Genomic DNA, 6,293 nt, shown 5'->3' with positions numbered 1-6,293 from the left:
AGACACTTTCTGTCTCTGGTCTAAATGGACAGCTGAATGCAGTAGAAATGAACTGAAAATGTCTGCATCAATATCTACCACAACAGACCTACACGCACATACACACACACATACACTCCCACATGGAATAACCTGCCCACAAAAAACTTGAACATCTTTTGATGGGTAATAAGATTCAGGCATCTAGAAACAGATATTACAATCAAGCTCAGATACCACTGAAACACTCTAACCATGTTCCTTACAGACAGGGAAATGTGTCCACTAGCCCCAGCCCCAGCCCCAGCCTCAACCCTGTGGTCTAGGCAGTCTAATTCAGCCAGACAGATAACTGGACACAACTAAACCCTGTCAACTCTGCTTAGTCAGGAGAGGGCCCCCTTCTCCTCTCACCACCCCAAATGACCCCCTCCCCCCCCCCGCCTCATAACCACTGACTGAGCCTTCCCCAGAACACGGCACAGGGCCACAAAACGACAACAACTTATTCAGTACCTGTCACCTCTCATTGATAAATAAGAATCTCTTTTTGGGGCAGGGTGGGGTGGAGAGTCCTTCTGTGAGATGGGCCAGGGGAGAGAGACAGCGAGAGAGAGAGAAAGAGAGACAGAGAGGAAGGGAGAGAGGGAGTTAGAGAGGGAGAGAAGAGGGACCTCTAGATTAAACATCTAGTCTGACCAGGGCCCTCTAATGAAAACCAATAGAGATTCACAGTCTTTTAATGAACAACACCCATCCTTTATACCCTCCAATTTACTGGACCAATTCCCTCTGTCCGTCAATGTGTGTGTGTGTGTGTGTGTGCGTGTGTGTGTGTGTGTGTCTTGTTAACTTGACAGGGTTGAGTGTAGGGGAAATTGGGCGGTCGCTGGTAAGGTGAGGACCTTTTTGACTCAATCTGGTGTGTGACTGGTCTGATCTTCCTCCCTGCACCAGTAAACAACCCTGGCAATGAGATGCAGGGGAATTAATTACTGTGTGTGGGTGTGTATATGTGTGTGTGACCCCTCACTCTTGGCGGTAATAGAGACGTTTACACATGGTTGATAACAGGGCAAATTGTCACCATCACATGCACACACACATACACACTCACATTCTCTCAAGCACCCACGCACACACACCATGCAGTCCTTTTGCAAAACAGCTTCTCTTTTTGACTCTCTCTCTCTCTCTCTCTCTCTCTCTCTCTGTCTCTCTTTCTCTCTCTCTATCTCTCTCTCTTTCTGTCTCACCCACACTTTTTCCTGATACACAAACATACACTCACTGAACACAGTCTGTGCTGTCAAGTAGAAGTTCAATGGGAATGTTCTGAGTGAGGTCGAGCGAAGACAACACTACCTCACTCTCAGTGAAACGTTCTCTCCGTGAATACACACATGCTGTACACACACGCGACACAGACACACGTCCAGGTACACAGTTCCCATCTATTAGGGTCGAGGAGTCAAGTGGCCAGAGATCAGCTTAGTTACACCTGCTACCCAGACACACACAAACACAAACACACAACACAACACCCTTCTGACTTACACCTGTTCTACACACGACTGTCTGACTTTCACCTGCTCCCAAGGTAGGTCAGACATTAGAAACGTTAGATCACATCTCATTAGTACACACACACACACACACACACACACACACACATATGAAAGCACACATGCACACACACGCACACACACATAGAAACAGATCTCCCTGAGCAGGCAGTGTTGGCTAAGCCTCGAGTGGCAGCGTGGCTGTATCAGATGTTGGCTCTGTGGTGTCCTGTTCCCTCCTCTGCTGTGGAGCACAAACACAGGCCTGGGATTCTCCGGGCTGGAAGTGCTCTGTTCACATCAGCACGTCGTAACATGAAGCAATTAACCTAGCCGCCCCCCCCCCCCCCCCCCTCCTCTGCCCACCCCCCACACCCAACCCCACCCACCCCCTCCCTGCCGGTTTGGGGGCAACGCGGGGTTAATTGGCAGACAGGCTAAGACAGTTAGGTGGAATCCTACTCTGAATGTGAGGGGCCCGTGATGCCGGGAGACTTGGAGAAACACGAAACACGCCCTGATGTACACACATACACACATACGCTAACACACACACACACAAACGCACAAACCACATTCCTGAACAGACACACACAAACGCACCAACCACATTCCTGAACAGACACACACAAACACACCCACACACATACTGATAACTAATAAATATTATATTTTCTTAACTCATTAATTAATGTGCATCATTGATATTAATTGATAGAATCTGATTGATGTAAGCAAAGCAGCTCCAGCAGTCTGACATACACAATCATGTCTGTGTTTTACCAATGAGCTGCAGACCATGGTCACCATACGCCACCATCAACTTAGCTTGGCTAGCTCACCAGTTAAGTCACTATAACCCTAGCTAGGTTAGCTAACCAACAACTCACCATCAACCTAGCTAAGCTAACTAACTAGCTATGTCCCCATCAACATCAAAGGCTGGCTAACTAGCTTCTTCCATAGTACTAGCTAGGTGCTATGGAAACAAGTTGACTGATGACAAGATGACAAACAATGGGAAAGCGATCATTGTTTTGATTGTAAACACAACCCACAGTAGCCAGTGTAAACAGTTAGGCCTACACACCCCAATCATTTCCATTACTGCAATGGGGTGAAGAGGCAGGAGCCAGACACCGGAGCAGGCCGGATGTAGAAGGCCGGATGGAGCAGGCGTAAGCCTCGGCATCACATCACTCAGGGGGCTGGGGGGGGGGGGGGGTGCATGGCTGGGGGAAGACGAGGGGGAGAGGGGTGGCGGAGTGGAGGAGGAGGTGGTGGTGGGGGGAGGGGGGCATGCTGGCCTGGGGCTGAATCATTCCTCCCCCCCCCCCCCTCCTCTTGCAGTCTCCTGCTGGGGACCATCAGACTGAGAAGGGAGCCCAGACACCGACACTGGGAAGACTGGAAGACCGGGACATTGGAGACATTAGGGTCTGCTTGACTTTCTCAGATACGGGAGCTCGATTGCTAAGCAATAAACATCCGAATTATCCACAGTTTCTGTTTGTGTTTTCACATTATATTATCTGTGTGACTGAATGTGTGCGTGTGTGTGCATTGTGCTAGTGTGGAGTATCTTTAGGGTGTTTAACCAGCATGTCTCTACCTGAGTGTAGCAGAGTTATAGATGGAGGAGTGATTAAGTAAGTGAAGCAGGGGAGAGGCCTTCTCACAGATGGGCTAAATTGGTCATTTATTAGCCCGGCTGCTGCAGCCTGGGCTGTGGACAGACAATAGAACTCGGCGTAATTCAATCTGAGCTTGTACTTACAGAGCACAATGAGATCATCAACTACAGGCCTGCACTGCTAGGGAATGTTCCCTGCACTGGGAGACTGGGCTAAGCGTGTGTGTGTGTTTGTGTGTGTGTGAAGGCGTCTGAGGCAGTTTCTCTGCTGATGTGGACGCTGGTGTTTGTTAGCGCTTCTCTCTGGGGAGGCTAGCAAAGGGGAGAGAGTTTGGAAGAAAAACAGAATGAGGGCAGGAAAGAGTGCTAGTGGGGAGGAGGAGGGAAAGGAGGAGGGCGGTGGAATACAATAGAAAAAATGTAATTTATAGGCGGCGGAGGAATAGAATTTATCATAGGATCCGCTCTACGCAGCTCAATTGATATGTAGTTGATTTGAAACAGGGCCCTCGGGGCTGGCTGGGGACACTGTTAGATTTTACGCTTGGATATATCTGTTTAACTCCCCATCACCAACACAACAGGCTCGACAGCAGCCCCCCCGCCACACACACACACACACACATACACCCCCCCCCCCCCCTTGGGAATACCAGGAGAGAGCAAGGGAGGAGGGGAGCAGGTGCAGTGAGAGGGAAGGAGAGGAGTAGAGAAGAGAGGAGAGTTTGCCTGGCATGACGTTTTTTTATGCCATGTTGTACAGTATCCTTAGTATGTTTAATATTTATGTTCGATCATATTGATCCAATTTCAAACAAAGTTGTGTGTGGGTTGCTAGGTTGCTAATTTCTCTTAATGACTGGCTGGCTCATTGACGGGCTTACTGGCTGCTATTGAGGAATACATTTATAAAGGTTTTACAGATATAGGACATGCATCGGTACTCAACACAATATTGTGCCGATATGAATGGTGGACCGTATTCTATCAGGGAGTCAGGAGACCTCAGAGTGGTCTATCGATTCCAGTGACCCTCAGCGCCTTGCAACCCCTCCACAGGCTGGGGTCAGAGGTCAGGGGGGAAATGGTCTTGGTGACATTGAGCGGCGGGGGTGTGGCTGGCAGGTGGAGGGCTGGGCTGATTGGAGCCCAGATTGATCGGCACTCAGACCCGAAGAATGCATCCACACTCAGACAACAATGCATCTCTATGGCTCTAATAGGAAAACTGCCAATACTCTTGATCCATCCACCAGTGATTCCAGACAATTGCCCTTTGGCAGTTGTTAGATGAGTGTGTGTATGTATGTATGTGTATGTGTGTGTCATTGTGGGAATGATCCAAAAGTAAAGTCAATCACAATGAATTATGAAAATTCTATAGTTTAGCTGTCTATTAATTTCAATCTATTGCCACAGTAGTGCTGTATGATGTAGTCGGCCAGTGTTAATGTAACAGTGTTATAACGTGTGTGTGAAAGAGAAATCGAGAGAGTGATGGGTGGAAGGCCCCTGTCTCTGGGTCATATTAACCCAGCTGGGTTCACCTGTATGGACAGGCTGACCAGAGGCGCAGTGTGCTAATTGACAGATTGTGTACAGTACCACACAGTGGCTCAGAGAGAGAGAGAGAGTGGGTGTGTTAATTGACAGGTGTATAAGCTACACTAACACAGTGGCCCAACAGCCTGCGGTTGAGTTTATTGATTAGTTCAGTGTCATGGCTGTCAGTCTGCTCTCCCTACTGGTACATCTGTTTACCTGTCTTCACGCCTGTACTAGCCACGACACAGTCCACAGCACACACTCTGCCCCACACACCGCACACTACCTACTACACACTATACAGCATACTATGTACTACACAGCACATATACATCCCTTTACATACTACATACTACACATGACATGCTACACACTACACACTACATGTAACGTGCTACACACTACCTACTACACACAATATAAACTCTGCACACTACATGGTACACACTACATACAAAACAATACATAGTACATGCAACATGCTACATATTTCCCACTACACACAAGTTAATACACACAGGACAGTACCTAGTACACTACTGTTCATACTACAGTCTTACATACACTTACGTACACTACTACATACTACGTAGTACATGCTACATACTACACACTGCTTTTGTTGTGGTATTTGGGGTTTTGTCAGGCATTTGTTCCACAAATGACAAAGTGAGGCAGCAACTCTGTTCTCTGGTGACGGTTTGATTTTCTGGTGTTGTTCTTCGTCAGATTGTTCTGGTCTGTTATGATCAGGTGGAGACAAGGGATCTGTAGATGGGAAAAGGTGTGCATGTATGTGTTCCTGTGTGTGTATGTAAATTGCGCACTCCCTGTGTGTGAAGACATTGGCAACTGTTAATGTTCCCTGAGGTGATGCCCAGATGCTCCTAATCCCAGACCTCTGTCTGGGTGTTAGCGACTGGCTGTTAGGACGAGGCCTTCAGCACTCTGCTGGCTCTCAGGACTACAGACCCCAGAAGCCCCGCTGACACCAGTACACAGCACGGAGGGACAGAAACATCAATGGTGCGACACACACACATCGATACACGCCTTGATACACACACACATACACGCAGGCGGACACAGACCTACACACAGACACACGCACAATCGGACACACGTACACACATGCCAACGTACCGAACGTTTTACACACACACGCACCGTCTCTCCCCCAGAGTGTTACCGTGGTGTTCCCCGGCATGCTCCACGACTCCACTGTTCATTAAGCGGTGACACGCGACCTAAACTACCTCCGAGTCCTCCGCCCCTCGTACGGCTCACATCCTGGGCAGGATGTACTCAACGCTATTACCTGGGCTGGGTGGAGAGTAGGGTGTCAACGCACACACACGCACACACACGGTGTAAAAACCCCATTACTTGGTGGTGTTGTGTGACACGTGGGACTGGGAGAGAGAGCAGCTGTGTTTACGTCTGCCTGGCTGCTTTCTTTTTCCGGGCTCCTCTCAGCTGTGGTGAAACTACTGATCAGCAAAACAAAACGGCTCTGTTGTTTGATGGGAATATTAGGTGGGGGAGCTGGGGAGGAGCTGTGCGGAGGTGTG

This window comes from Osmerus eperlanus, chromosome 14 (genome assembly GCF_963692335.1).
Source record: "Osmerus eperlanus chromosome 14, fOsmEpe2.1, whole genome shotgun sequence".
NCBI classification, from domain to species: domain Eukaryota; kingdom Metazoa; phylum Chordata; class Actinopteri; order Osmeriformes; family Osmeridae; genus Osmerus; species Osmerus eperlanus.
This window is presented reverse-complemented; position numbering follows the sequence as displayed.